The following is a 22,534-nucleotide window of genomic DNA, read 5'->3' on the forward strand; positions in this document are numbered from 1 at the left end:
TCCGCTACGCTTATCGCCATGAACATTTGAACGCCCTTCCCGAAACTCTTTGTAGCATTGTCTAACTTTCCTGCCGTCTTTCCGTAAACGGCATGGATGTCAACTGCATTCTGTGCTTTGGCATTCAGAAATCGTATGACAGATCTCACTTCACATTTGGCGGATTTTATATTTCGGCAGCCATTTCACCTTATTGCTACTCACACGTACTCAACTTCACTCGAATAATTTTATATTTATTGCAAGCACAGAATACTAGAGCATGCTGAACTTCATTTGTGTTGCGAATTCCTCTTAACCCGTCAACGCCCAGAGTCACCTACAGGTGACGCTACTTTAAAGGCGTCTTCTTCCTTGTACAGTACGTCGACTTCGAAACTTTTTTGTGTGGTGATGCGACATATATAGGTAAGTATCTGGTGCTACTGTGGTTCACTAGGACCCTCTGGTGGACGATTGGTGAACAAGAAGACGCCTTTAAAGTAGTGTCACCTGTAGGTGACATTGGGATTTGATGGGTAAAAGAAATTATCGACTTTTTCTTTCTTTTTGACATTCGCTTCGTATTAACTAACTATTTCGTGTCTTATAAATCACGAGGCTTCATCGATGTACAGAAACTGTCATTTGATATTGTCCTGTATCAAGACAATCAAGTTAAGGTTAGCTGTTACCTACCTCATAAAATCCTGTTTTATTCTTCCACTTTTCTTCTTAGTGTACGCCAATGTCTTTTATTCTACAGGATTTCCAACAGTGGGGGCTGTTGAGAGGAACCACATCGCTAAAAGTAAATATATTATATCACAATATGCTAAGGAAAGGATTCGACAATATTCGGATTCTTCTGAATGTTAAGCTCAAGCTTTTCTTCAGTAAAACCGTTTAACTATTATCTGATGGAAGTAGAAAACACATTCTTCTTTATCTAAGTGTGTGTTCTACGTTTTAAACAACAGCCATTATACGTATATTTGTAACCGTAGATACAAAACATTCTCTCTGCAAATCATGATCTACTCTGGTTGAAGAAGTTGGTACTCATCTGCACTGTTTGGACCCAAAGGAAGTTGACACTGATGGATGTTGACAAACTTTCGCACAACGAACACTAATCTTAATTCACGATAACCGGGAAATTTGGGGTATTTTTTTTTTAAAAAAAAAAAAGGTGTAAAAGAAGAATTGTGGGTTGGAAGGGTATTTGATCAGATTACGATAATAAGTGAATGAAGGACCCAAAAAGGGTAAAAAAAATGCTGGAAAATCATTCTTTTCTCAACTGCAAGCGCTACATTGGACACTTTTGAGAGAACTCGTTTTTGCTTTAAAAGATAAAAATGCACATCTAAAAATCCAAACCCTAGTAATGTCTAAGAACCTCCTCTTCCGAAGCGGCAATTCTGTAACTACAATACAAAAGTTGTCCCAAAACAACTGAGAAAATCCACATCGATATTTAAGGACATTGTGTAAACCTTAATACACAGTGCAATATCTAAACCTCCTACTCTATTGGCTATAGCAACAAATGATAGACGTTCATCGTAAGTGTGCTGATTGTTAGTCAAAGTTGACTGAGCGCTATTTTCTGTACTCCTATGACTGACTGCTTAGAGTTTGAAGTTTCAGGAAGAAATAGATGTAAAAGAAGAGTAGAGATGTTGTAACGTACCTACTACCTAATATAAAAATTAGACTTCAGTAAACGTCTCTGGGAAAGAGACTATTGAAAAACCCCTCCATTTTTATAATATGAGCAGATATGGGCCGAATGAAATAAATATATTGTCTCAATATGTCGGCTTACACCACAAACCTGGAACGTACGCTAAAAGGTTATCACTTCTATAGAGTAAAAAAAGAAATACCTAGAAGGTTCTCAATAGGAAAAAGAGAAAAACTATACTCATAAATTTTAAATGCCAATTTATAAACTGGAATAATAGAACGTCGAAAATCTCAATGAATAACATTAACGTACTAATAATCAAACAGGACCTTACATAATGCCCGATGGGCTGGATACAACTACATTCATTCATTAATTAAAAAAAGTGTGCAAATTGGTCCAATATTTAAACGATGTAGCAAAATTACAAATCCTTCTTTTTTGCATATAGAATCCAAATTATTCAAACTGGACAAAAACATAAAATTAGCAACTTACCAATCGTATACTGCTGGGAATCCCGATTATAAATGTGGGTTCTAATTGTTCCATCAAAAAGAATTTTAGTCTATATACCTTAGACCGGAAACGTATTGGAATAATCACAAACTGTGTCAATGTTATTGTCTGTCTATTAACACCTGTTCCGGTAAACTGTTCATCAATCACCTTAATGGGCACTTTCAATTTCGCATTCCATTCCAAGAACCTTTCACGATTTATAATCGAAATTGAAGCGCAAGTGTCAATTCCTCCCATATAATCTTTCCCTAAAGCATATCCTTTTATAAACACCGCTACTAATTTTCCGGAATTATCTTTCTGTTTACTAGTAATATCATTCAGTTTATTGAATGTTGACCCTGGAGCACTAAAGTCCAATGTATCTTTCGGTTGTCCTCCGAATTTAATGACTTTTTCACTATTTAAAGTACTAGTCCCTAACCGTTGTACCTTCCGTCTAGAAGTAATCATTTCTGCTGTTTTGATCGTCTACGCAAATAACAGTCTTTCTCTCTATGTCTTCCTCCACAAGAATAACATTGAATCGGATTTTTCTCTGGAATCTATAACGACTCACCAAGGGTAGTCGTCAACCTGGTTCGTCTAAGTAAGATATACAAATATTGAGTGGTAGTATTTGTTTGCATGTAAAAATTATCTTTAATAATTATATACCATTATTCTCACCTTTTCTATTAGAATGATAACGTCGATGAACGTTGCTAAAATGGTTTATTAGCTGATATACTTTATAATATATTTTCCTTCAAACTGTCAAGCACATAAACTTGCCGACTAGGTATCCATAAACATTTACATAGCAACAACTATCCCATAATAATAATTTACATATATTAAAAACATTCTTCTTTTGTTAATATGAAATTAACATTCTATTAAGTATAGTGCACATGTATGAGCACTTTCTGCCCACGGTACAGGTAATTATTAACCTATCCAAAGTATTTTGTTATATAAAATGTCGCCCGACGATGGGACTGAATATAAAAGTCATAAGCGAGTTTGGCTTTTATGTTCAAGAACCACTGGTCCGTTTACAATACTGTTCTTACATTGCATATGTCCATCACATTTTGATCGCACCTCATATATCTTTATTACATTTCATATATATATAGATACATTTATAACAAATCGTACACTTCATCAATACTTATTTTTAATTACATTCATTATATTATTATTATATTTTCTTATTAAAAATATCGTCGCTCATTTATTTAATCGTTGAAGGGTGCGAATTCAAAAATCGGAAGGGACAAACATGAGTTACAAATAGTCAGGGCGCATTATATGATAATCATTTTAGGTGATATTTTAAAATAAACATTAGATTAATAAGGCATCACAACATAGAAGAATCTCATTCAAAATAGTTGGCGAATATTTAGTTTTATAGAATAGATCTTCTTCTTAACATAATCTTTGACAGTTAAGTTTTTTTTTACACAAATCAATCTAATATAAATAACCTTTGCTTTTAATCATTTATGAATCGAATTATAATTCTTACATATATCAAAAACATTAACAAGAAAGAATAAAAATCATTTGAAAATTAGCTTTTCAGTCTACCTAAAACTCTATTTAAGCACTTCAAGTATTTATAAGAATCGTTTTCATTATTGGTATTAACACATAAACTTAAAAATAAAAATTCACAAGAATCTATAACTGATATGAATTTAACCTAATTTCATTAACGGTAATCAGGTTACGTTCGTACTTGCATATGAATTTAATAAAGTACATTGTACTGCACAATCATTATTATGTCCCGTATTATTGTTCTGTACAGGAATTACTTCAATACCTGGATCCGGATGTGAAGTGCCATCTCTTGATCTCCAATTATGTCTATCCGCGTAGTTTGCTGTATTCCTAGAATTTCGCCATACATTCGGTCTATTTTTAAACCTATTTTGACTATATGGTCTAACATAGGGATTACTACGATTAATTAGGTTAGGCGGATTCCCTACATAACTTTGCCTATTTTGCTCATTTTGATTGCTAGAATTTACTCGGCTTAGGTTATGCTCCGTATTGTTCACACTTCGGATATTCAAATTCCGAACAGGCACCAAATGATCTGAATTATTCTTATTTTTACCCATTCCTGCTTGTTGATTCATAGCATGGTATTGAGTTTCATAGCATTGGACAAGCATTAATAAATGGTTGAAACTCATACACTGTGTGGAAAATAAGATCTGTTGCAATTTAAATGGAAGCAAATTTCGAATCGATGCTATTATTCTCGATTCCGATTGCAATGGATTAACGACCTTTAATTCGTTGTATGTATTTACAACAAACTCTACAATAGATTTATGCAATCGAGGATTGAAGTGTTGATTTCTAATGGTGGCATCTCTATTCGCAAGCAAAAAGTCATTTTCATAATTTGCGATCAGTGCCGCTTTGAATTCATCATATGTATTGATGTGATCACGTACTGCTTTAAACCATAATGAACAAGGTGGGAGTAATACATGAGGAATTAATTTCATATATTGTGATCTATCTATACACATAATATTGCATTCGTCCTGGAATTTCTCTAAGAAAGAAGTAGCATTCTCGTTACACTTACCACTGAATTTGCTCATAGCTCGAATTTCACTCATCTTAACACTTAATTTTACCTTCCTTTTATCATTCCGTGTACTTATTGGGTGATAGTTCCTATCCATGACGTGATGTGTCGTTACACCATCTATGTTTCGCCCATCTGTACTCTTCGGATGTATTTCTTCCAATATAATATCATCATCAGACACCGGCGAAGGCGAGTTCATCTCTGGTGAGTGGGGAAACTCCAAGCGATCACTACACATGTTATTACGGTATGTGTTGTCCTTAACCTGTAGCATTCTAATTTCTTCCTGTAACGTAGCTATCGACTGCGTATTTGCTCGTACGTTGTTAGCATTATTGATGACCTGGATCTTTTGTTGTTGAACAGAAGATTCGGTTACTTCTAAATCCTTTTTTATATCACTGATTTCTTGGCTCAGGTGGTTGTGATTAGCCTGGCATTCCTCCGATATTCCTTTTAACTTTTCCTCGAATTGCGAGGTAATATCGCTCATCGTCTGAATAATTAATTGTTTCGTTTCATCCGACTTCTGTTCCATCTTCTGTTCTATCGTCTGCTTCAATTCTTCGTATTGCTTGTTGGATTCTTCAGAGTTATGTTCTATCGTCTGCTTTAATTCTTCGTATTGCTTGTTAGATTCATCAGACTTCTGTTCTATTCGTCTACTTAATTCTTCAGAATTATGCTTCATCGTCTGCTTTAATTCGGTAGACATCTGACTCAATTGCCGCTGTAAGACTAGCAAGATTCGGCCTTCCGATGTCATTCTTGATGTTACACTAGGTTCACCGTTGTCACTATTGGTGGATTCATTCTCCATTATTTCAGTGTCCATTTTCCTTATGATTATTCTACCACTTCTCAATATGGTCAAATTTGTATTCATTAACTTAATTGTAAAAGTAAATTCACCCTTACTTTGCTTCGGGGTATAGAATTTATGAAAAGTCCCGGGTGAGGTAAACCAAAATTTTTAACTAATCCCGGTGTGAAGGCACCAAAATTTTTATAACGACTCACCAAGGGTAGTCGTCAACCTGGTTCGTCTAAGTAAGATATACAAATATTGAGTGGTAGTATTTGTTTGCATGTAAAAATTATCTTTAATAATTATATACCATTATTCTCACCTTTTCTATTAGAATGATAACGTCGATGAACGTTGCTAAAATGGTTTATTAGCTGATATACTTTATAATATATTTTCCTTCAAACTGTCAAGCACATAAACTTGCCGACTAGGTATCCATAAACATTTACATAGCAACAACTATCCCATAATAATAATTTACATATATTAAAAACATTCTTCTTTTGTTAATATGAAATTAACATTCTATTAAGTATAGTGCACATGTATGAGCACTTTCTGCCCACGGTACAGGTAATTATTAACCTATCCAAAGTATTTTGTTATAAATCTGACCCATCCTAGTGATCGCCTTGTACACCTGTGCATTCTTTTGAAATAAATCATAACGCTGCACTTCTCTCATCAGTTCATTTAGATATGGGAGTTTCGAATAGCGGAACAATTCATGCTGAATTCCTGGTTTGATCCCTTTTCACATATACTCAAGTATGTCTCTCTCATAACTATCTACTATACTATTTATATAAAACACGATTTTAACAGTAATGCCACAGCTATTTCTGATGTTCCCAGTTGACAATACCTAACCATTCTGGCTCTTGCCATTGGTACTTAGGTACGTGAACCAATAGTACGGTACAACGCCGCTAATGGCGCTACTAGTATCTAGCTAACCATAGCTGATCGCATATATATATATATATATATATATATATATATATATATATATTAACATGTAAGTCATTACAATGTGCTACGAACTTTTGATGTAGATTTAAGAGATCTGTAGCAGAAACTTTCCACCTTCTACAGGAAGATTTATACAATAAAGGAAAAATGCAGCACTTGGAAATCGTTTTCATCACGAAAGCCAAAAAAGATTCTCCAAATAAATTCAGCTCAAAGCATGATGTTGATTGCATTCTTGCAAGGTCGAGATATGATTTATCAACACACGTTTTCAGCAAATATTGCAGTAGATGCTGATTAGTACAAAATACTGTATTGAGAAATGAAGTAGCACGGAAACGATCACACATAAAAACCAATTGGCTGTCGCATCGTGATAACGCCAGACCACAGATTGCAAATACTTCCAGACCACAGATTGTTTCTTACTTGCAGTAGCTAAATACCATAGTAGTGCCATAAAGTTAATGGAATTCAGATTTCTTCCCTGTAACTTTGGGCTATTTCTCAATTTAGAATATAAATAATGTGGAAGAATATTTGAGACTGTTCAATAGCTTGGTGGGGACTTCTTAATCAGCATTCCACAGGAATAATTCTAGAAAACGTTTTAGAAACCAAGGAACACTGAGACATTTGTTCGCTTCAATAGAAAGTGTCTCGAGAAAGATTATTACTTCCTTGGTGATTAAAGTACTGATCGATTTTCTTTCAATACTTTCTCAGTTATTTTGAGACACCCATTGTACCTGTGAATAATGTAAAAAGAGCATAAATAAACCATGTAAATCTCCAGAGGAGAACTGATGCAGAATGCGTCAGCGGCATAGCGTGGTTTTCTATTTAGGGGAATCTGTTATTTTAATAAATTATTCTTGAATCATTATCCCATTATTCGTGTTAATGAACTATTCTGTTTAATCAGGGAAAGTGACACTGCCACATCTTTCATAGACGTTAAGCCTCTACTTCATATAAGAGGATATTGCATCCCCGGAAGGAAATTGCATCCCTTTGGGAGATAACAGAGGAGGTTATTCTAAGCAAAGAAGTTCTTATGATCATATGCCCCATTCTCAACGGTTTGAAAGTTATAGGTTGTTAACCATTTCTGGCCTTACATTGAATGAAAGCATTCATTAATCATCCTATAGTTGATCTACAAAGGGGAAGCATAGTGCATTTGAATAATGATAGAATGACGTTTCTAACGGTATGCAATACATGGCGTTGATCTCTTTGGAAGACAATTGATGGAACGACGTTTCTAATGGTATGCAGTATATGACATTGATCTCTTTGGAAGGGAATTGATGGAATGATGTTTGTGACGGTATACAGTACCCCCTGTATATAGCATTGTTCTCTTTGGAAGGGAATGAATGGAAAGACATTTCTAACGGTATACAATATATACCATTGATCTCTTTGGAAAGAAATGAATTGCATGACGTTTCTAACTGTATGCAGTATATGAAATTGATCTCTTTGGAAGGAATGATGGAATGATGTTCGTGACGATGTACAGTACCCCCTGTATATAGCATTGATCTCTTTGAAAAGGAATGAATGGCATGACGTTTCTAACTGTATGCAGTATATGGCATTGATCTCTTTGGAAGGGGATTGATGAAACGACGTTTCTAACAGTATGCAGTACATGGCATTTATCTCTTTGGAAGGGGATTGATGAAACGACGTTTCTAACGGTGTATAGTATATAGCATTGATCTCTTTGGAAAGGAATGAATGGCATGACGTTTCTAACTGTATGCAGTATATGATATTGATCTCTTTGGAAGGGAATGAATGGAATGACGTTTCTAATAATATACGGTATTGATCTCTTTGAAAGGGTATTGATAGTAAGAATCGATTTCCTGCAATCGCTTAAGCGTTCCAAGAATACATTTTAACCCTATTTTTAGGTCTCTACTGAAATAAGAAGTGATAAAAATCCGCTGTAACTTCCGATTTCCATATTCATCTACATTAAACAAAAACTATAAGAGATAGTGAGATTTTTTTTTAGTATTTTTTAGCATCCTACGAATAAGTACCCGCTTCTCCCTTAACTCTCAATTGAAACTAAAAGTGGCAGAAATCAACTACTTCCGGTTTCAATGGTGATCTGTATAGAGTAAAAATTGTAATAGTGACAAGTGGTTTTCTACAGTCAATTAAACGTCTAAAGAACATATTCCATCTCCAGTCTAATCTATCTACTAAATCTAGTAACACATTCGGCTTGAATATTATTTGAGAACTATCACACCATCGAAACCAAACTTGTTCACTAGTGTTGCCGCGAGACGAGACATTTCTCCTTTCTCGTCTCGTCTCGTCTCGTAAACGATACGAGACACGAGACGAGACAGAACCCTTTTAGACGAGGCACGAGACGAGACAGACTACTTGTCCCGTATCATCTCGTGTCTCGAAAATGAAAACGCTGGCGGGAATGGCCAAGATTGAAATTGCCAGTGGTCATATAGATTGCAAAAGTAAAATCCTCTTTGTAGAAAACATGTTGAAAAGCCTTAATACAAAAGTGTCCTCTGTCTATTGAATGAAACAATCGTGATTACATGAGCTTCCAGGAATATCATCCTTAATGTCTTGTCCCCAATTCCCCTTGCTGTAAACTGAGGAATTCTTATTTTTTTTTTTCATTTTTGGCTGGAATGATGATAAACAAAATCAAAGACAGAGAAAATTTTTACATGGTCAAGAAACAGAACTACCACCACCATCTATTCAATTTGAAAACTGGGTAAGGTCTACACTCATTACAGGCTGTAGTAGCAAGTTCTGGCTGTGATGGGGGAAGAAAACAGAACAGACTACACTTGTCTTTATTCTCTGGTGGCGGTATTCTTTTTGCTATATGAACGGAAAACGGCAATTGAAGTATGTCATCTTGCAACTAAAATTTTGTCTTCTCTCTCTCTCTCTCTCGCACACACACACACATAAAAACACATTTTTACCATTTTACCAGTCGCTCGCTTATTATACAGCAGACATGTTGTAAAATTCACCTCTTCGTTTGGAAGGCGGGCGAAGGACAAAGAAAGCAAAGATATTATCGACGAACCCTTCAAATTGTTTGCTTTCAGCAAATTGATAATACTAATAATAACACTTTAGGTGAAGAGGTTCTACAGGAGGACCTTCGTTTTGTTACGCGGAAATGTTTGATCTGAGCAGAGTGCGAAATTGCCCTCTCCTTCCATGTTGAGAGGAGGAGGATATTTATTAGGACCTGAATTATCTTCAGAAATGGTTTCTTGCAGAGTGTAAAGAACATTTGGTATAACATTCATGGAACTCCGTTGGAAGCAGAAAATATCATGAGAATGATCAAAATTCGAACACTGAAGTACATAATTAACAGAAAAGAAATAGGATACCCAAACCACATTTTTAAACCTGCTATAAAATGTATATCCTATATTTTTACTAATTCCTTACTCCCATGAAAGTATCCTGGGGAGGATATTCTCTCCAATTTTTTCAGGCTGAAATCCTTTTATCCCGTACGATTTCCCCCCTGACACAATACGAAAAAACAAATGCTGTTAAAATCCATACACATGACTATTCCGGGACTCAACCTGGGGCCTTCAAGCCGATGGTCTATCTCCGCAGACCACTCGGCTTCATATGAAGATGTACGTTGTATGATTGCGAATAGATCACGACATAATAAGAAACTTTAATCCAAAATGGCCACCCAAACTCAACTTTTTTTTAGACCACTAGCTAATCTGGGTATACTGTCATGAGTTTATTACACAAACGGGGCAACCACCACATAGTAGCACACACCCCGCGGTTATGGGAACAGATTTGAACCATGGAGGTGAAGACTGGCCCCAAGCATTCTTTCGTCCGATGTGTCGTTCAGCTCCCATTACTATGGCACTTTAAGTAGAGCTTACTGTGCAGTAACATATAAAATTTCAATCAAATACTTTCTATTACTCAATAAAATTATTTGGTTCCGAGTTTTTTTTTTTTAAATTGCAACAAATCTGAACATGCTAAAATGGAAAGTAGTTTTTGGAGTGGTATGAATTAACACTGTGAAACCTAAAGGCTGGAATATATGAAATCAAAGTGTACACACATATCTATCTCTTTATTTATCTATATATCTTTCCATTTCTCTCTCTCTCTAATATATATATATATATATATATATATATATATATATATATATATATATATATATATATATATATATATATATACAGTGCTGGAAATTGGTATAAAGGCAGAGGGACATTTGAAAATAGGAGGAGGTAAGAATGCCGAAGATGGTTGTAGGTGATATATCTACAAAGTATTATTGTACACTGTACAAAATCAAAGGCATATCGTTTGCTAATACGTCACTGGCACACGTAATTTACACAAAAAGAGAAATGAGACGATTGGCTGGTGGAAATTGGTATAAAGGCACCCATGGTTACTTGTCGTTTGGGGCCCTCTACACATTGAGCACTACCCCTGATAAGCCTTTGAGAATCAGCTGACACAGTGCAATAAGAGAAGCGCAGGTGTGAACGTTTGTGAGCTGTTGTGTGATCCATGCCTCGTGGAAAATCGTTGTCGAGTGAGGAACAAGCATGTGTCTGTGCGTACAAGGACATGGCCCTGTCGAATCGGCAAATTGCAAAACGGTTAAATCGTTCAAGTTGTGTAGTTGATAGTTACGTTCGATTGACTGCACAATATGGAAAGAACTGGAAGTATGGTAGAACGAGAAAACTCTCGGAGTCCACGGAACGATTAATTGTGCGCAAGGCAAGGGACGCAAATATATTATCTTCAAAATTATTGCTGCTTGCAAGTTACCTGTCACATCCAGTAGAGTGCGTCAAATTTTGAATCAAGATCCACATCTTACATTCAAGAAACGGAAGTGTAAACCACCCTTAAGTGCGACGCACAAGCAGGCGCGACTCCCGTTTGCGCAAACACATATGTCGTGGACATCCGAATGGAATCACGTTGTGTTTAGTGATGAGAAGAAGTTTAATTTAGTTGGTGGGGATGGTTTTCAATACTATTGGCATGACTTTAGTGAAGAAGAGCAAGTGCAAATGAGCAGAAATTTTGGTGAAGGAAGTTTATGATTTGGGCAGCGTTTTATGTTAAAGGTACATCCAACATTGCATGGCTCAACACCAAGATGAATTCATGGACGTACACAGAGATTTTAGAAACAGAATTGCTGAGGATGTATGAGGAGCTGGACGATCAAAACCTGATTTTCCATCAGGACAACGCTGCTATCCACAGGGCAGCAGCAACTCTACTCTGGTTTCCAGACAAAGGCATTAAGGTTATGGAGTGGTCAGCGAGAAGCCCTGATCTTAACCCGATAGAAAACCTATGGGGCATCCTTGCGCGAAATCTTTATCGCAATGGACGGCAATTTAGGACCATTGCTGAGTTGAAAAACACGATACGAGAAGTGTGGCCAGCGATTCCACGGCAACAACTATCAGATCTCATAAAAACAATGCCGAAGCGCACATTCCAACTCATTCAGAAGAAGGGAGGGACAATCAAGTAATGGACACTCATTTTCCATTCTGTACTTTAAATTACACTTTTATTTTTGTCAAAGACACTGGGTGCCTTTATACTAATTTCCACCCAAAAATCGTCTAATTTATCTTTTTCTGTAAACTACACGTGCCAGTGACGTATTAGCAAACGATATGCCTTTGATTTTGTACAGTATACAATATTACTTTGTAAATAGATCACCTTTATCCATCCTCGGCATTCTTGCCTTCTTCTATTTTCAAATGTGTCTCTCTGCCTTTATACCAATTTCCAGCACTGTATATATATATATATATATATATATATATATATATATATATATATATATATATATATATATATATATATATATATATATATATATACAGACACTATAAAGCAAGTGGGCTGATAGTGTCGGAGATGGTGACACCTTTACATCGAACTTTGCTTGTCGTGAAAACATTATTTGACATTAGTGTCTTCATCTTCGACGTACCTATGAGTAATTTACTGTATATTCGTGTATTGAAACTGGTGAAACAAATTCCAATGATTCAGAATGTTAAAAAAACCAGGGTCGAGAAGCCTCAGACAACCAACAGCAGAGATATATTATCTTGTAAACTATTTATCCTTGCCTTGTGAGCTTATTTGAATTTATTTTTAAGACCTTTAGGCAACTTTGGCCGAATGGATGATGATGGGAAAATTAGTGGAATGAAGAAAGTGGTAAGATACTAGACAACTTCGAGAAAACACACACATTCGAAAAATGAAATGAAATCTTTGAGTTTTACGTCCCATGGTTATGCCAGTTAGGCTAAAGGAGACAGTGATGATGAGTAATGAATGAAATGATAGAATGAAGAAAGTGGGAGGAAACGGGAAAACCCCGAGAAAACCCACGCACACGGTGTTTGTCCACCACAAAGTTCACTTGGCGGGGCTGGGATCGAACCCGAGACTCCAAGCACCAGAGGTGAACGCTCTAACACTGAGCCACCGTGGTCCCCACACACATTCAATGTTTGTCCACCACAAAGCTCACATGGCACTAACCGAGATCGAACCGACTATCACATACACCAGAGGTGAAGGCTTCACGGTGTAGCTACCGTGACATTTCTTGTCTTGTGTGTTCTGGGTAATACTTGTAACTTAGTTGTATCTTGATTAGCATGGTGCAGCCTGCTACATTTTACTTTCGTTTCCATGGCATGCTGCTATATTTTTACGAGACAAAACGAGACAAACGAGACGAGACGAGACGAGACAGAACCTCTCGAGACGAGAAACGAGACGGGACAAGTACAGTTTTTCAAGATGGGATACGAGACGAGACATGCTTTGCACGAGACGAGACGAGACAGCCTGAAAAAAGTCTCGTTTCGTGACAACACTATTGTTCAAGTAGTATACATGTGACATTGGTGCTTGTAAATAAACATAAATAATTACTGTAGCTTCTAATCTACTTTTAGGCAACAAAACTAAATACTGTATAGCTTCGCTACTAGCTTAGTGAGGCAATAGCTACTAGATAAATAAACTATCCTGCCTTTGGGTAGAATAGTCAAACAAAAAAGAGACGAAACACCCTATATAATCATAACAGCAATCGTGTGTTGCTTGTTCTATATATTAACTGTGACATAAGAATGTGTATAATGCAGATATGAGAAGGAATTCAGATAAAACAGCGATCTTTACAACAAAAACAACCACTAACTCCATGGTTATACATCCCTGAAATAGATTTCACCTCTAAATTCTCATTAGAGGCTACTCTACGTAATATTACAGCTACAAGCACACATCCTAACGTATATATATACGTACTGTGATATTGCATGCACTTATTGAACATTCCGAGCGTGTCCGAAACCGAACCTTGTTCCTTTTTTTTCTTTTCCTAATATAAAAAGGGGGTGGGTGGAGTGGGGGGATGTCATGTTCTTTGCTACAAATCACTTGTAAGAGAGAAAGCATAGAAAACACTTAGCCTATATTGTTGGCTATGGTATTTTTATGAAAGGGTGTCTTCCCCTGTCTCTTTTCTTTCTTGTGTCACACTTTATACATTGGTTACTATGGAGATCATACGCGGGGGGAGGAGGAAGGAGGGGAGGCAGCGTTGCTGTGAAAATGTACGAAGATAATGAGTTACCCTGGCAACTTGCGAAAACATATCACATGCTCATACATACCAGACTTTTTTTACTTTTATATTAGTTTTGCAAGTTTCAAGCAATATTAAATTGTAATAATAATAATAATAATAATAATAATAATAATAATAATAATAATAATAATAATAACATCATAAAGCGCTTACTTTTTGTATTTGTTTATTTATTTGTTTAATATACAACACAACAGGCTTAATGACCAATTACAGTGTTGTGTACATAAATAAATGTTACATATATAAATTTCTTAATTATTTCTACAGAAAATCTCTTGTTTCACATATGATCGGAACCTGTTTTCTGATAACTAAATACATCCACTTTATCAACTTATTTACAATGTTATTATATAATATATTGCTTCTAGCTATGTACGTTATATAATACTGTATATTGCTTCTGGCTTTCGCACAGTGAAATGTCCCTGTATTCTCTGCTCTGGTTTTGCAGGGGTGCCCACAAGGGGGGGCTATGACGCAAACTGCGTCATTGAAATATTCGGGGGGGGTTAAAATCTATATAAATATGCTTGAGGGTGTGTAAAAATTAATCGAAAAGTTTTTTTTTCATGGAAGAACACCTACGGATAGACAATTGAGGGGGAGTGCGTCATGGACATGAGGGGGGTGGGCACCACTGGGTTTTGCATGTGAGAATCCGCAATGATATTTTCGAGACCAACTCCATACAATCAGTCTTATTATTTAATAACTTGTATAAGAATAACAAGTCCAACATCCATCTTTTTTCTAGAGTTTGAAAATTAAAGTTGTTTACTAGATCATTGTAGGAAAAATAAGTTGGGATAGTAACTAGTTATTTTTGTATTAAACATTTTCAAAAATTTCGTTTAGATATTTTATTTCTTTAGGGTATTTTATTATTATTGGGGGTCCTATAAATAAAGTGTTGTAAACATTGTCTCACTGAAGAAGTCTTGCCCTATTCTGTAAATTAAACCTAAGTTTTTATATGTGCTGTTTGTTATCATATTTATGTGTTGATTGAAATTTAGTTAAGGATCAAAAATAACGCCTAAATCTTTAACAGTACTTGATTTAGACAATTTATTTTCTTTCAGTGTATAGTCAAAGATGATGGGATTTCTTTTTCTCGTAAAAGAAAGGGATTTACACTTGGATACATTTATTACCAATTTGTTGCCATCGCACCATGTTTGAACTTGCTGTAGGGCTCGTTGTAGTTGTATGCAGTCTTCAGTTGAATTAATTCTAGAATATAATTTGAGATCATCAGCGAATAGGAGAATCTCAGAGTTTTCAATAGAAAGTGGAATATCATTAATAAGTTGGAGAAATAGCAGAGGACCCAGATGAGATCCTTGAGGAACCCCAGACAGAGTAACAAACTTTTCAGTGACACGCCCCTTGTATAGAATAGATTGTTTCCGGTTACATAAATACGACACAATATATTCTATTGCCGACTTTGTAAAGTTTAGGCTTGCTAATTTCGCCACTAGAACATCATGATCCACGACATCGAATGCCTTACTGAAGTCGGTATAAATAACGTCTACCTGGCCGCCTTTGTCTAACTCCGTTGCTATAAAAATTTGTTTCAATTCCGGTCTCTAGTTCGATCCTTGGCCATGTAAGATTGTGCTGGGCAACATTGTGTCCATGAGTTAACTCAGGGTTTCATGTCTCCTTCCACATTATTATTCTATTATTTCCGTAACATTAAATGAAATATTTCAGTTTATCGTCCCACGATTATGCTCTTTAGCCTAAGAGAGACGATAATTAAAGCAAATGAATGATGATGGAGGAATTGGTGGAATGAAAAAGTGGGAGGGGACGGGAGTACCCCGAGAAAACCCATGGACACGGTGTTGTCCACCACAAGTTTACTTGGCCGGGGATCGAACTAGAGACCGGAATTGAACCAGGGACCCCGTGCACCACAGGTAAGTGTTCTACCACTGATCTCCCTAATTATCTCCATATTATTGAACATCCGCCATTTTAGCTTACCACAAAATATAAAATTCATTTCATTTCATTTAAATAATAAATGATTTTGTACCTTAACGCTCAGACTGCGTTTCTTTGTTACACATCAGGTATCGGGTTCGATTCTCAAAAGGGGACAACTGAACCAGCAGCATATAGGGAATTTGAGAGTAGCTGAAATTAAGAAATATCCAGATCCAGTGCAGATATCTCGAAATGGTGGCAAAATAGAAGCCAATCTGCTAACTATACATCCGGTAGTGCTATTCAGCCGGTTCGCAACGGTTCGCCAGAACCAGTTAGTAAAATATCTCGAATTTGCAGAACCGTTTGTTATACTCAAACTTAACAGTAAATTCTCCTAGTTTTAGACAGGGGCAGTAAATTTTAGTTTAACTATCTTTGTTTTTAGAAACTCTTACAGTTACAGGATTAAACATATGATCTCTCAGAACAATGTATAAGCGTTTATTTCTTAATCTCAAATGCTCAGATATTAATAAAAACTGGGATCATATAAGGGCTGGATTAACCCACCTAGACGTCCGGAGCTAGAAAAAATATGTTGCCCTTGCGGACTTCGCCTAATACATTTCTGTGAAAGTACAGTCTACAGGAAAGTTAAGGGAATATGTTTCATACTTTTGGTCATATTTTATTTTATGATCAGGATTGTATCTATGATTTTTTTTTAGATAGCCAGTTGAGATTTTGATCATTGTGGAGGCCTCTGTCCTCCTAACCCTCTCCCTTAGTCCGACCCTGGATCATATGAATGTAGTGATGAGGGTTATTTATATTTGAAACGCATATATATACACCATTATCAACAATTGTCCATTGCTGGATTAAGGCCATTCCAATACTTTTTAATAACTTATATCTTGAATAATTCGTTTCCAAGATATTCGCTGTGCTACATAAATCAGTGTTGCCAAAAAGTTGACACAAAAAGTCACTAAATGGGAGGTAAAATGACTCCAATCTGCGTGAAAAATCGCTAAAAATTATTTCTGATACTTTGTCTCTCTCTCTCTCTCTCTCTCTTTATATATATATATATATATATATATATATATATATATATATATATATATATATATATATATATATATATATATATATATATGACAGTACCTTGACAATAATATCCTTGTAGTACAACATATATGTTTTACTTTATGATCAATATCACTTCAAAGAAAACAAACAAGTTAGAAAAACAGATGCTATTTAAAAATTCACAAAGAAAACACTTAAGACGGGTTGCCACGTTAGAAAAACTTGTAGCTGTCATTTAAAAAAAAAAAAAAAAATTGAAAACCTACCATATTTCACCGTGTACACATAGTCTTGAAAGAGTCATAAAACATTTTTTCCATCTTGCAAGGAGTCGAACAGTGTTCAACTTTCTGGGACGTCTTGCTTGCTACCTGCAATCGCCCTCCCGCTAACATAAAGGAAAATCCAGTTTCGCCGCTTCCGAAACAACGGATTCTTTTGGACAGGGAGGGGGAGTGCGCCAAAATATACGTTTTTAATGAGGAGGTTAATTGTTTGTACACTAGACTGCAGTGTTGCATGGGTGGTGATACCTTTCTTGCTTACAAGAAGTTGTAAAATCTAAACATTAGATAGAATGATCGGGTAGCAAGGTCTTTTTTATGACAGCTACAAGATTCATGTAAAGTGGAAACGTGGACTTAGACACACACCACCGTTTACTTGAGCTTTTAGGGATAATCGGTAATGCTGTATTATTTGTGAATTTGTTCATCTCAACGGAAGCTCTACAAACTGAATGATACTGAAGGTAAAAATTGTCCTCAGATAAAGGGGAAGACGTAACATACCAGAAAACAAAATAGGATTCTGGAGGTTTCACAAGCAATATAGACTGTATATATGCTGAACTTACTGGCGGTTGGACTGATTCAAATAATTAAAAGAAAAAAGAACATATAAAAAGTGCTTCCAACTAATAATACTTCATTTGTTCATAATGCAAAAGTCGTTAGTTTTGTAAATAAGTCGCCAAATCGTCATTTAAAAATCACCAAAAATGTCGCTAATAGGAAAAATTATTTTTTTTTTTGGTCACTATTCTGGAAGTCGAATCCCCTAGATTTAGGAACCTTTACCCCAAATTGGCAACACTGACCTAAATTCGTCACACCACCTTGTATTAGGATATTGTATAGGGCTCTACCTGTCCTTGTGGTATTCAGCAAAAAATTTGCTTTTGTCTATCTTGTATATGGTTTGTTTCCTAAGAGAGTTATTTCTAATTATTTACCTATAACCATTGTTGCAAAAATATCCACTATACACTATACTACCATTGTAAGCTAATTAAGTCATTAAAAAAATATTGTCATTTATGGCAATAAGAAACTGCAACCACTAGTTTAATTTCACTCTTTTAATTTAATGTACAAATTCGCTATTCCTTTTGTAATTTATATAACACAATTTACAATATAAATTAATACAATTTTAATTTTAATCTTTATTTCTTTAACATTGTTTTGACTTATTGTACACTATATATGTATATATACACTATACACAGAACTGATTGTTAAAAAAATTGGAATAAGATCTTTGTAAACCAATCTTGCAGTCTATAGATCTCCACGAACTGTTTTTAGATTTTTAAACAGAAATTAATTTTTTATTCATCATTGTGGTTCAGTTGTAGCCTTCACTCTTTTGGTGTAGAAGATCATAGGTTCATTTTATAGTGCTCTCTGCACTTATTTAGTAATTAGCGCTGCACAGTGTCCCGGGTTCGATCTCCGATGGGAGAGACTTGAAAAATTCGAAAGCGTTACGGTGGTTCGGCTACCACTTTAAAACTGTAGGGTCCCTTTCCATATAGTCTCGTCACTGGAAAGAGAAGCAAACCTAACATCCCATCAATCTATCTTATAGTGAATTTATTCCATCTCTCTTTGCATTAAAGTCACATTTTATTGGTTCTTTATTGCCTTTGACTTACTTACTACATTTATCATCCAGCTTCCTTGATCTTCATAGCAGAATGCGAGAACATTACATTCCAGAGTTTACTTCAATAGGAATCACTTCTTTTATTTTCACTCCAACTTTCCGTTAATCTATAAAACATTAATAAAATATTTTCATATGAATATTATTAATACATTTAACTGTACAATTTCAACAACATTAAATACATTCTGTAAACTATACAATTTTTTTTTGACAAATTTTGAACTATAATGGAGTGGACCCACATGGGTCACGAATTTAATCAGTTCCTTAACGATGTTTCTGAACTAAAGTCTTCCTGAAGCAAAATTACGTTTTCCATTGAATTTTGTGTAGATAGAATTAATTTGTTCTAACCACAGAAACATGTACAGTTCATTTCAAAACATGAAGTCCTCGTTACATATATTCGCCCAAAGGGTAACTACCCTGTCATCCGGAAGAAAATGGTATATAGTAAAGTAATTCACACTTAAGAGTCTGCCTTACTAAAATAATACAAAATTTACCATTTTTCTTTTCCTTGTTTATTTATAAGTGAAAGGAGGCAATGAAATGCAACCTACCACAGCACAGCCATAGATAATGTTATTCTACAACAGAAACTATGAGCCTGAAGAATGTTCAGTGTTGCCATCCACAGATATTACAGTGTAGCCAGAATTACAACGTCCAAAAATCTAAGTTAAGGGAACGACTAGAGGAACGATCTCAACTGCATTTGGTTACGTATTATGTTGTTTTGGTTTCCTGTGAACTACTTTTTAGAGAGAATTATTATTTAGTTTTAATAACTTCTTGTTAAAACTATTTTGTTTATTATAAACTAAATACAACTATTATTTAAAAAGTATTAATTAGAATTAATTAGTATTAAAAGTATTAAACCTTAAAGAGAAATCGTCTTAGACCCTAATGTGGAATCGGACCTAAGATGGATGGTGACAAAACTTATTCCAGATTTTAATGGAAAAAAAACAAAGAATTTCATTCCTCACATTAGTGACCCCATATTTGAGAACATTGTTTATCAAGTGAATTTCCTTTAAGCCAGGGCCGGATTTAACATTTTGGCGCCCCTAGGCCCAATAATTTTTTCCGCCCCCTAGTCTGGTTAAAGTTACTTTCCTAAAAACTTTTATTAAAAAATTACAGCCAGTTCTCCCGTGTTTGAGATCAATGTTGTAACGAAGTTGATGCATAATGTTGAAAAATAGTTTAACTTTACCAACAATTATTTGTTCCAATGAACTTCAAAATCAGAATGCTTTATTAGCCTGATTTTTTTAAATCAATTCAAAAATATGTTAAGTTATGGCTATTTATTTTTATTTCTAGATATTTTATTATTTTTTTCTCTAGGCAGTGCGCCCCCTGGGAGCTTGCGCCCATAGGCCCGGGCCTATTGGGAAATCCGGCCCTGCTTTAACCCTTTATTTGGCATTGTTGCTCTCAAGCAACATCGCATTCTATTGCGTTATCCGCACGAATTATAACTTCAGGGATAATTTAATTGTCATTATTGCTTTCATACAATATTCACATACATGATTTGCGGGTGGCTTCTTTAGATACTTCTAATCTTTGTCAACAGGGGACAGTCAAAGTTAGTATTGTAGAAACTTTATCTCCTACGTCTTGCGAAAGTTCTTTTTCTATATTTTTATTTGTGGTTTCTTGCTCTGTAGGAAAATATTTGAACAGAACTCCTGCTAATTACTGAGATTATTCTTATGATATTTTACCATAGTAGGGCAATGCTGCTCATCAGCTACACAGAATACCTATTTTATGGCAGTGTTGCTTTGAAATAAATAACCTTATTTTGAAACCAAAGTACAAAAATACTTCAAAAATTACGGAATTATGACCAGGAAGACATGGTTCAACCATAACAGCAAACTAAATATTTTAATGGTAATGCTATCAATGCTTGCCAATTAAAGGGTTTTAAAAAAATCAGTCTTGAAAGTTACTGTATTTTCAATTGAAATTTCGTTCATTGGGAAACAATCATGCATCTTTAAAGTAAATTACTTCTTGCATTATATTTTGATCTCTATCTTGTCAATGATAATTCTAATTAGTATATTTTTAATACCATGTGAAATTTCAGATGGCATTGCAAGGAGGTCTGCAGATCACTTTCCGAATGAACAAGGGGTCCGCGTTATCGGAAAGTTTGAGACAATATTATTTTACATGAGATATCGTTATTACGACTCACTTATCTGCTTTCGATTTTCATTCATTTAGAAAATCGGCATTTATTTTCGCTTTTATAAATGCCTGGAAACGGAAAGCTACCAGATGACTCGTGATAACGGTACCTGATGCAAAATAATATTGTCTAGCGAGCTCTTGTTCGATTATCTTTTATCTATTAGAAAATATCACATGATTACTATAAAATTAGCGGTATTTTAATTTCGCACTGATTAGGCCTCTTAACGTGGGATAAGAACTTTATGAGTTCACATCGAGAGTCGAACCCGGACTTCCTGGAGCGAAGGTGGGCACACTAAATATAGTCACGAGGAGCTCATGGGAAATAATTTTTTAAGGTAAATATTTCTTGAGAAAAATGGAAATTTTTTAACGTCCCACTATTACTATGAAAGAAGGCTAAGGGAGACTTGATAATGAGATGGGTGATACTGGTAGAATTAAAAAAGGAAGAATTTTCAATCACACAGTGTTTGTAGATTCAAAAAGTCTACTTGGGGAGAGCTAGGAACGAACCAGGGACCCCTTACACTAGAGGGGAGAGACTATCCGACAATGGGTTGATAATAGTTGATTATTATACACTCCCTGAGTTTCAAAGTTGTTGCAGAAACTTTGATGTCAAGAAAATAACAGAATAAGAAGTCTGACTCAACCAACAATTGTGAAAGTTTTCCAAACTTATCATGTAGCAGAATTGCTTCCTGCAAAGAGAACTATCGATGAGGGATTGATTGTGTTGGTTCACTACGTATGAAGCAACAAAATAACGGCGACACAAACAGTCAGAGAGCATGTGGACACATGTGAACTCACACTACCACACCTGCGTGTATGTCACCATGACAACACATGCGGAAATAGCCCTCAAATGCAGGTGTTAAATTCTCACGAGTGTGCACTATGTCATAATACCAATTTCATCAGTTTCTGCCTCCCCCCCCTCGTCCTCCCCCAACCCCTTTCGTTTTATGCCTAGCCACT

General features: G+C 35.4%; 1 long non-coding RNA gene across 4 annotated transcripts in view; it reads right to left on the reverse strand.

The window, feature by feature from the left end:
• Positions 1–22,534, reverse strand: part of LOC145663816 (uncharacterized) — a 570,212-nt gene that overhangs the window by 75,790 nt on the left and 471,888 nt on the right. For 2 of the 4 annotated variants that reach the window (XR_014127273.1, XR_014127272.1), the window contains exon 5: positions 19,318–19,431. The exons of 1 other annotated variant lie outside the window; for it this stretch is intronic. This is a non-coding gene — a long non-coding RNA (uncharacterized LOC145663816). Of the gene's footprint in view, positions 1–19,313; positions 19,432–22,534 lie in introns of all 4 variants that reach the window. One more of the 4 variants, XR_014127274.1, reaches the window with a different exon arrangement.

Source organism: Thermobia domestica, chromosome 11, assembly GCF_964235325.1.
Source record: "Thermobia domestica chromosome 11, izTheDome1.hap1.1, whole genome shotgun sequence".
Lineage (NCBI taxonomy): Eukaryota > Metazoa > Arthropoda > Insecta > Zygentoma > Lepismatidae > Thermobia > Thermobia domestica.